Source organism: Pinus tabuliformis, chromosome 7, assembly GCF_031772625.1.
Source record: "Pinus tabuliformis cultivar Carrire ecotype Pingquan chromosome 7, CPIR1, whole genome shotgun sequence".
NCBI lineage: Eukaryota > Viridiplantae > Streptophyta > Pinopsida > Pinales > Pinaceae > Pinus > Pinus tabuliformis.
Window position 1 is genome coordinate 1411672901 of NC_142293.1, and position 11996 is coordinate 1411684896.

Consider the following 11996-nt stretch of genomic DNA (forward strand, 5'->3'; position numbering starts at 1 on the left):
CCAAGTTTGTACGAACTACCGGGTTGATAAAATGAGAGACAGGAAGCCCCAGGAGTTGTAGCATTCTTGCTACAATACTGGAGCTCACCAAATTCAATATTCAAGGACATGGTCTCATCGGATCATTCGCTGCACAAGATTTAAAGCTTATGTATCATCTTCCTAAACCGCAGGCGACTTACAATGCACAATTCGTTAAGAAATTTGTGGCGGAGAACCCAAACTTATCAGAGACCACCAAAGATTGGTCCAGAAAAGAGGAACCACTCAAGAAAGACAAAAACGGTATGTACAGCACTGGTTCCCTCACCTCTCCGTGTTGTTTCGCTGCGGCAATGCTTTGTAGATTATTTGGGATGCCAGATATCAATAAGTTTTCGTCTGAATGGTTACCATTAATAGATGCTACCACAAATGCCGATATTATGGATTGGGCCAAGATCTTTTCTGATAATCTATACACTGCTATTATCAATTACCAGTCTAAGAGATCCTTCTCTCAAAGTATCTATCCTCCTTTTTATCTATCCGCATATGTCATGGATTCTATTTGTTATGTGCCTAAATTTCCCATTATGGGTTGGAAATGGACTACCCAGGACCCATTACCTATCCATGTTTATCATAAGATATTATGGGATTCTCAGTTCATCCCACATTTCTACCAGATTTGTCACGGGCTTATCTTACCCTTGTATAGAATGATGTATGATGAAGAACCCCCGAGGTGCTCACCCGAGGCACAGATAGATATCATCCCCATCGCAAGATGGTTCGGGGAAGAATGGTTCACCTATATTAGAGTATTTGGAAGCACCGTCCCTCCTCATGTCCTGCCTTTGTATATTCCTGACAAACTATTGGCTCGAGAAATTGCATATCAAACCTGTTCAGAAGGCGGCCTAACTAAAGACCTAAAGGACAAAAAGAAGGCCATATAGCCTCAGTTTCCTGTAGCTTGTGGGGCCTTTGCATTGTTCGATGTAGGTCACGCATTCACCGAAGTGGAGAACATGACGTGTCTACAATTATTTAAATTCCCGGCAAGGCCATTTGACCCAAATGAAGTTGCCCAAGAGTTCACAACGAATGTCAAAATAAAAGTATTCGTTGGAAAGAAAGATTTATTTGATGATTTAATTCAGAATAAAAGCTCACTCCAGGAAATTTTGCGGGAAGCTCAGTCGAAATTGTCTCCAGATGACCTCCAAAGATTCATGTTATACAGGGAAAGAAGATTAGCCAGTGTTCCTCTAGAAAAGCTGCGACTGCCTGACAGAGAACCAACTCCAAGCGTTAGCCTCAGTGGGAACTCAAGCACTTCCAGATCTAAATCTAACACTACGCAAGGAGTACCTGAACATTCTAAAGGGTCTGGAAGCGACCAAGGAAAGAACGAAGAAACAGCTAAGGACACGGCCCAGTCAAGTGCAATGTCGCAACAACAGGTTATCGCTGCCCCGCCAAGAGATGTCCCCCCTCTCGTCATTAAAGCACAACCCGTCACGACAGAATTAGACAAAGAATGGGAAACCTTCAACGAGCTGATCAATCTTGAAGGGCAAGCCCCAAGAACGCCTGTGAGCAATACACAGGTAGCACAAGAAGCGGTTTCGACCATAGTTAGCAGTGTCACAGAAACAGAGCACATTCCTATCACTCCACTTTCTGAGCTTCTACTTAATGTAGAAGAAATTCCCCCACTGGACGTATTCTATAGTCCCCAACATAAAGCAGTTGTAAGAAGACAGAGAAAGAAAAGAAAACTAGAAAATACACTGTCACAAGATGTTGAACAATTGGACGTCTTATGGAAAGACCCCAACAATAACCCAACTGAAAATCTCACTAAATTGTCTCAGATCGCAAGAGCATATGCTTCTGCAACTGTTGACAAGGCATCGGAAGTTCAGCAATTGTTGAAAGAACAAGAAGATCAAATACAGCTACTACAACGACAATTGCAACAAGCCAATGCTAATATTGAAGTTCACAAACAGCTCGAGAAGTTGCAAGAAGACTTTCAGCAGATGCAGATAGGCTATCAAAGAAGTCTATACGAGAAAGGAAAACAATTACAAATTTTACAAGAAATGCACAAAGATGAGCCTAAGCTTACAGAATTTATTTCAGAGTCTATTAGCTTAAATGAACAACTACTGCAGCAACAGGAAGAGTTGGGACGGAAGATATCACAATGGAGTCATTATTGCGAGCTGAGTGATAAAATAACCAATCAAGTGGTAGACTTGCGAGCTGACTATGATCAGATTGACAAACGAGTGACGGAGTACTTGGCTTAGCAGGATGAAGACGAGGGAAAAAGAGCAAGTGCACCTAGAATAAACGAGAGTCATAAAGAGCTGCTCTTTAACAGGTGGGATGATCAGATCAGAGAGGCGGAACAAGCAGCGGAAACAGCGGCCACGCAAGCAAGCATTCTTATCTACTGTGTAAATGAAAATTTGCACAGAGCAAATTTAATCGAAGAGACCACCCCGGGGTATCTACCAAATAAACTACGACTGGACGCAGAATGGAAGCAGAAGGCACGGGAAAAGGGAAAAGTGATCCAAGCACTAAACAGGTTAGATTGGGAGTGTTACTGGGCATACTTAGTGAAGCCGCATAGTCAGCGGATGACTGTGAAATGTATCATAAATGAGACCGGGAAAGTAGTGCCAGCTCTCATAGATTCTGTTTTCTCAGCCCAGCTCAAAGCAGAAGTCAGCCAGCCGACTCTCCTCAAGCCCATGATGAACACTTGCAGCTTTAAAGATCAGATTCAGAAATAGCCTTATTTAGAATGTTGTTTTTTTTTTTTAACAGTTAGATTAGAAAAAGGACGGTCATTTGAAAACCGCATCCTAAAATTTTGTAAATAAACTATTATTAGAATTAGGAAGTAGTATTTTAACCCTTCTCATGCATTTAGAGAAGGGTCCAGAAATTTGTCAAAAACTTGTCCTCAGAACATGCACTTTTGCACCCTCAGAGGAGGTTTTGATGAATGGATGGATCGAGGTTTATTAATGTTTGCATTTGATATCTGCTACTGATGTTGCACTTCTGTACTCTTAGTAGATGTTAGAACAAGTAGAGATAAATCATTTTTGCTTGAAGCTTATGAGTAGGACCAGTCATAAATGGTACTTTTATCTCTTGGCCATTTCTGCTTATATTCTTAAAGTGATATACAGTTTTAGTTGTTTATATGTTGTTGCATGAATGTCTGAGTTACCATTTGGCACTTTTGTACGGTGGAATCATTTATTTATGTTTGATATATGAATAACTTATTATGCGATATGTTGTTCACAACTGTTTTGCCTAACTTTTTATGCAAAGTGGTTCATCTTAAATTGATTTCCATTCTTATGATAGCTAAATGATCTTTATTACCAGTTATTGTCTGAATCTTTTTAGATCGCATAGTAGAAGAAATACACCCCGGGTTATCATAGATTAGATGTGCCGTTTCTCATTAGATTACAATAGCATAGAGTTAGTTTAAAAGTTTGAATTAGATTAGCTTTAAGTATTCTTAGATCAGCAAACATCCAACTCTGCACACACACACACCCTTAGATTGGGAAACTGGTCCCATTATCCCCAGTCGGACCCGTTATACCAAACGGATAAGGAGCTGCCAACCAAGGTCCGGACCGGGTGGGTATCCCCCTTGTTGTCGACCCGATTTTCGGGGCTTCAGCACTGTCATAGCATGCTCATGGAAATCAATGGACACTATTGGGTACCAATGTCCCACAATGGCCATGTTCCTAAAGTGGTTTACCAGCATACTGCTACCTATTCCAATTTCTTTCACTGCTACTGCTAATTCTTACAGACAGTTTCGACCACCCAACCGAACATTTTTGTGCTTCTTGTACCAAGCACATAACTTCCATTAGATTCAAAATAAATTGAACTAACTTCAAATCATACCTCATTGGTGGCCCGTCAACAAGGTACACTCGCAATTCTATTCGCTTCCTGTCACAACAAGTCAAACTAGCATCTTTGACCAAATCATCATGTATAAAAATATCACATCAGGTTAGCTTAAGACACAACCATCATATATCAAAATCATAAATCACATGTAACCATCACAAGTCAGAATCATAAATCACATGTAATCATCATAAACCAGAATCATAAATCACATGTAATCATCATATACCAGAATCATAAATCACATGCATACTAAAACTGAAATAAAATACTGATACTTAACATTTAATCAGCCCTTAACTTCTACCTTTGTCTGTATTTTGTACGCACACTAGATTGGTTGCCACACCAGACAAAGAAGTCGTGCCTTCTTCTCAACCATGTGCATCACGCACATATAACCACACATGACATACAACACCATGAAATACATGCACCTAAACCTGACACACAACACATACACCTACACCCAGTGTACAACACAACATAATATATACTCCTACATCTTGTGTACACCACAACACAATACAAACACTTACACTCGGTGTACGACACAACCCAAACACATACATAGAGTACAACACAATGAGTACACATGTCACAATACCACAACTACACAATGCACATACATAGTACCACATGTACACAACACAACATGTATGACATGCACGTAATACCACATGTACACCAGTACCACATGTATAACATGTACACAACACCACATACACAACGTGTACACAACATCATGTGTACAGGACACACCTGCACAATGTGTAAATAACGCCACATGTACATCGTACCACCTGTACAATGTGTTCACAACACCAGACGTACACAACACCACACGCACGACATGTACACGACACCATATGTACATAGCACCATATGCACGACATGTATACAACACCACATATATAACATGTATACGACACTACATGCTCATAGTGCCACTTGTACAATCATGTACACAACACCATATGTACATAGTACCACATGTACAACATGCACACAACACCATATGAACATAGCACTACATATACAACATGTACATATAACCCTATGTACAGTGCATAACACCATATGCACACAATACCACATTTCCATCATGCATACAATACCATATGTACACAACGCCGCATATCCAACATGTACACACACTATATATACACAACACCGTATGCGCACAACATCACAGATGCAACATGTACAACATATACAACATAGGCACAAAAATAGTATCACACATCCAAAAACACATTGGCTCTACCAAGAAATCTTGCTTCTAGTGTCTTATCCATGCTTGTCTTAGCATGCCGCAAAGCACATTGTTTTCGTTTCATTGATGTATCCTTCAGCGTTACCTGTCATAACATAAACATAGGCATAATACAAGCATACAATATCAATCCATATCCATATGATACTGAACTCATATATTTTTCATGACTACTCTTCCCACTTGATTCCTCATAAACTAGGAACCTCTTCATGACATTCACCTGCATACTCAATCATTCCTTCACAAGAATGATCCCTGGTGACCTTGTCAGACAATGACATGAATACATACATGTATACATATAAACATCAACATAAAACAATCATGTTGATAGATAACAACGTGCATGCATATGTATATGCATACAAACATTAGAATAAAGCAATCATGATCATGGCATAATTACTAGATATCATAGGGCCAAGGTTAAGAGAACTTTCTTTATTCATGCACAACATTAAGAACAAAAATTCCCAAGATAGCTAGGGCATATGTTACCTTAAGCCCATTTACTTTACCTTTCTCATGACTGTCTTGCCACCGTCCATTATCCTAATGGACCAAACCGACCCAATTGGATGTCATATTCTTTCCTTCCAATTTCCTTTACTCATTCACTGAGATTCATCTAGGCCTTGTTGGGTACCACACAACTCTTCCCAAACTCCATTAACTTTCTTCTTTCCCAAATCAATTCCCAAGATTGAAAAACATAAAGGGAAAGACAAGAAACAAACAAGAAGAAAACCATGAAAATCAATAACAATACGACACTGCAAACAAAGTGGCAAGGCCTTGCACGAGACATAACAAAGATGCAATCAAGCGCAACCAAATCACAAATACCAAAGGCACAAAACTAGCAATAGACACCATGACTCAATCCCCATGGTTTCGAGTGATTCTAAAGGAAAGGTCAACTTGAGCCTTCTTCAAAATTTTATGACAGTCTCTTGCCATGAAATCCCCTACATCATACTACCATAAACACATAATTTTCAATGCATAAATAAACATAACAATACACTAGTGACATTACCTTGTTGTGCCAAGCACATGCTTGCAACTAAACACATCCACACCATCTCTCGAGGGACTCCAATCCTTTGACGAATCTAGCCATAACTAGAACCAACTGTTATACATGTCAAATACATATTTATGAATATAATACATATCCTCATAATGTCAGACAAATTCAAGGTTAAGAAGACTCCTTGTATGCAAAGCACTCATTCGTTTGGAATTTCGTTTATCAAACATAGCCAAAGTAATTTTCACCCAATTCCTTTATTTTACCTTTTCCTTGTTGCAATTGAGTCTTGTTATGCACTGTCACATCACCCAACTGTTAGTTATATAAACACATCAACTATTATCTTGTCAAGCTAATAACAAGCATGTTTCCCTGCAACTGCTCACATAATGTGTTAATCTCATGTTCCAAAGATCAAGACATCATGTATATTAATTTGAAATCAATTTTTACCAAGTCTAACAACCATCTCCTACTCAACAATTAACTCACATTCATCAGTCATAATACATAATTCTACTACTATCACCTACTTACACTCAAGTACATATCAATTGTCTCAACACATATATATTAGTACAACCATATTAAAACAATATCATTTCAGCAAGAAATCTTATAGACACATCCTAATATCATTGAAGTAATCAAACATTCAAACAACAAATAGACGACATAATACATACTAAACACTCAAAAACCAAATAAACGACAAAGTCAAAAATTCAAACACTAAATAGACGACATAAGAAAACTCACGCCTTAATGTATCTCATGGGAGGTTATCTTATCTGCACAATCAATCTATATTATCACGATATAACTTCACAACACATAAGCTCAAACACAAATAAGATCATGATAACCTTAATAGTCACTAACTAACATGTTCACATCATAAACTCATAAACAAATATTGTTCGTATATAATAATCACATCTGCATAATCAGTCTAGATTAGTACAACATAATATCACAAATATGTCGACTCATACCTGAATGTCATAACCCTAACCATATGCATAGGCCGATCCAACTTAGTATGATACATATAACATCAATATCTTAATGTAATAACCCTAATCATCAAACCAACTATCATATAACAACAAGAAGTTAACCTATAACATACTCATGAACGACTTATAACATAATCATTAAGTTATCTAAGCTAAAACAACAATAGCAGTGCATATCACCACATGTTACTATCATTCATGACTCTCTGACACATGTGCATATGACTACACTAATTAACTAGCATTTGTCATACATGTAACCATAACATCAGTAGAATTAAAGGCATACATATAACCATAATGCATATAACAATCGTTAACCTACATACCTGCATGCCCAACATACAAACTTGTATAACGACATGCTCTTGCCTCAAGCCCAATGCTGCAACTTCACTTTGATGGTCTGCATCCCTTACTCTATCTCAGTGAGCACATTAACATCATAACATACCAATATCATCATGATGACTTAATTGCATGCAATGACTTCACAATGCACGTCTAACCTACCATACATGCATAAATATAACCATGAAAATACATGCATAACAACATATAGACACTAACATGCATAACAAATGCATATACAACCATACACTCATGACGACACATTCCACAACAACACCATCAACCTTCACATTGCGACATCACTACAACCATGATCAACACCATTCAAATGGTGCAAGCACACGACTACAAGCGTAAGGAACACATATGCAATCGATATGAATGCATGACCAAAGCACCGCCCATCTAGTTCGAGGGGTGAACCATGCTTTGATACCACTCCCTAGCACCCTCCTCCCACATCTACCTATGTAATCGACCAACCGGGATAAACATGTGATGAGAGGCTACTATGATGGGATTCAACCTCCTAGGTGACCTTAAGGAAGTGGAATCGACGGAAACACACCATACAGACCTTCCACATCATCAATAGAATTCCCAAGAGCCATCCCAACCACTTAGGTAGGTATCCCCTGAGACCAACTAGAGTTTTTGACCATTAAACCCTTGGACACTCCATTGATATGGGCATGCATGTGTCCAGGAGGCACTGGACGCTCCCACAACATTGTATTCCAACGTCCAGGGACTTTTTTGCCCACTGTTTTGCTTGCATGCCCGAGATTTGAGCCACTTTTTTAGGCCCAAAGCCTAGGTCACTGTCCAGAACTAAATGACACCTTCAAAATATAAATACAATAATGGAATGATGATACAAATGTAATTACTTAAACAAGCCCTTGACTGGACCCCTATTAGCCATGATAGGCATTTCTTCAAACATATCACAAATATGTAATTTACAGGTGTAAACAACAGATCTAAGCATAGGGGTCTCATACTCATTTGAGAATTGCTAAGAAGCATTGATGCCTCAACACACTAGTTGCAGTTTCATCCATTAGGCCATAGATACATTTCTCATTCAATTACAAGTAAAAACATGATGAGAGACATACATAGCCACTGTCATAATACATATTCATAACCAGCATAATAACAACAAAAATACCAAGGAAACAAAAACAATATAATCCACATATAAACCAATATAATACTCATGAAATAACAAGAAAAAATAACCTCATATTAATGATGCAAAAGCCAACCCAGTATGGGACTACCACATTCCATCCGACCGTAGACATGGTTGAGCCAAATCTCTCTTTAGCCAATCACCCCCATGCCATATTCCAAGCATGAGTGTGGGATCTCATAAAACACATCAATCAAGACCAACCAGGGCATCCCGAGGTTAAACCATGTCACCCTCATCAATAGAAACCAGGCTTTACCGTAATCCATCCCAAATCACTAGGCCAAAACAATAAACATGTAATAACAAGTTTTACCATGATCTCCACCAAATCATTAGACCAAATCAAGCATGGATGCCACTAAATTTCTCCACCTACACCGTGAGGAATTTTTTTGTCTCCTAGTCTCTCGGGCTTTACTGTAATCCACACCGGATCACTAGGCCCTAAACCAAGACCCACTCTCTAGGGTTTACCACATAGTGACCGCATATCTCATCCCAGGATTACTAGGCTTGATGGATAGCACCCACCTCTAGGCTTTACCATATATCCTGCTATTAACTCATTGAGGATTCCTAGGCCCACCGAGGCACACAATACTTGGCTTTACCGCAACCCATAGTCTAGTTTAGGGGTCACTAGGTCAATGGCTTTACCGAAATCCACAGTTTGATTCAGGGATCACTAGGCCATGTGTTATTTCTTTCGTAGATCCACCTCACTCAGCTTTGAATCCATCCAACAATCTAGCTTAACCAAAACATGAAAACCCCATCACACCATGGCTATCTAGAAATGGAAACGCTATTATGAAATCACTGTTACATCTGGCAAAACCCATGCCATAAAAACAAAAAACCACATGCAATACCATGCATGCTAAATCTAGAAAGGAAATTACACATGCAAATCGATACTTGCAAAGAATCCTAATGTAGTTGTTTATCTTGCTCTTCCTTGTTTGCTCTTTCTTTCCTCTTACATTCTTTGCCTTTCTTGATCTAATGCAAAACCTGAGCAAACGTTTGCTAACTGATCCTCAGAAGCCTCTTTATCAACGAGGCCTCTATTTTCTTCATTTTCCATTATTTTCCTTCGTTTTTCTCCTTACATGCAACCTGTGACCTTTCACCTTCCTTTTTTCCTAGTTTCCATTATTTTCATAAATAAATGTACCAAAAATGTCATTTTCCTTTTCCAAAGCCTTTGTCAATTTATTTTAGCCATACTAATTGAAATTAACACCCACTAGGATGTTTTGCTCAACATTCTGCTTGGAATAAGTGTCCCATCAACTGTGGTTATTATATTTTGCCTTTATTAACTTTTTACATAAAATTTTGACCAAAATTGTTACAATGAAGCATTCGAATATTCATCCAACTGGAGCATTCGAATATTCATCCAAGGAATCTACGATGGAAAATTTCAAACTAAACCTTCTAATCTAATTAGAGACCTATTGGATGTGTATGGAAAATTTCAACTAAACCTTCTAATCTAATTAGAGACCTATTGGATGTGTATGTCATGCCTATTGACTATACGAAGATTTTCTTTATTAGAGTGCATTGAAAATAAAAAGTAGAGTTAAAAGAAAAAACATTGCATGCTCAAATTGTTGTACAAATTTCATTACAAAATTCTTGAATAAACTACGAAAAGAGATTTCTAATGCTGACTAGCCATGATATCTTTGGAGTCCGCTGAATAGATGTGCACATAAAACATTAAGGAAAAAGTTTCCATGAGGCTCGGCCAAAGATGTAAAATTCGCTGGAAACACAATATTTTCAACAAGAGACCTAAGTCTAAATTTCAGTGTTAAAAAGTGAAACAGGGCTTGCCCTCTTGGTTGAAGCACCCTGAAAAGAAACAAGGGAGCCTTGTTAGAAACCTGAGAATTTCTCATATGAAAGTCAACCCTGTGAAGAGAGCTTTTATACGCACTTCCAGATCTTCAAGGGGGTGAAGTGAACCTACAACGACTGGAACAAAGTCAACACTCAAACCCGTTGGAACACAAACATGAAGAATGAGTTGAAACCCCATTATAGTTTTTTTTTCAAGAAAACAAAAGTTACTTTATTGAAGACACGAGTTTTGCTCCCACGCCGTCTTGAACATACAGAGAAATTACAAAGGTTATATAAATAGAGTTAACAAGAAGCCATTGGCCCATAAGAAGAAAATGGTTTAGAAGCAATTATAGAAGTCGTGACCTGATGTTCCCTTGCAAAATTCGACATACGCTTCACTTGGAAGCAAAGGAATTACACTCGGGTGGAAACCATGCTTCGCAGAGTTGGTCCAACAAAGTTTGTTTGGAACTAAACCTTCCAGGACACAAAATGGTAAGTCGACAACATCTTTAAACAACAGAGCATGACCACAATTACTCTCAGTGTGAGCAGCAATATAGCAGAAAGGAAAGAAAAAACACAAAACAAAAACAAAAACCACTTAGAGACTATGCACTGCATGGTGGCCATCTGAATCCTTTTAACTCTAGACCCTGAAGCCTCCCCAACTCAAGAAAAGCAAAAGAAAGAGAAAACAAAGGAGGAAAAACCTCGGCATTGCAGAGCTTGAGCCGAGCAGGGAAGAGAGAAAATGGCTCTGAGGGAGACAACGGAGTAGAGGGCAGTTACAACAACTAACCCTAGTTGTGGATAGTTGTAGATCGAACGTTTGATTTCTATGCACCGTCATGATTCGAACACATCATCAACCCATTAAATGATAAATCAATGCGTAATTAATGCCACCTGGAAAGCATAACATGATGCATATAGAAAGTTTAGAGGCTTCACTAGCTACCAAATGCGCTGCATAAAACATTGGTTAGTGTGAGCACATTGTATATGCGCATCTCGCCCTTGCAAAGAAGATCATATGGTATGGAATTTCTCAAGGTTATGGATGGAAACATACATAACTTAGGAATGAGTGTTATCCTGGTTCAATGAAATGTTAGGTATAAAAATATGATTGAAACACAAGAAATGTCGCCTTATTAATATTAAATAGCTATATATATATATATTAAAGAATTTAATTTATACTAAGAAACAAGTCAACATATTACCAAGCATAGTTGCATCAAACCAGAGCCTTTTCCAAAAGTGACTTCCGTGTATTCCCTCCTATCT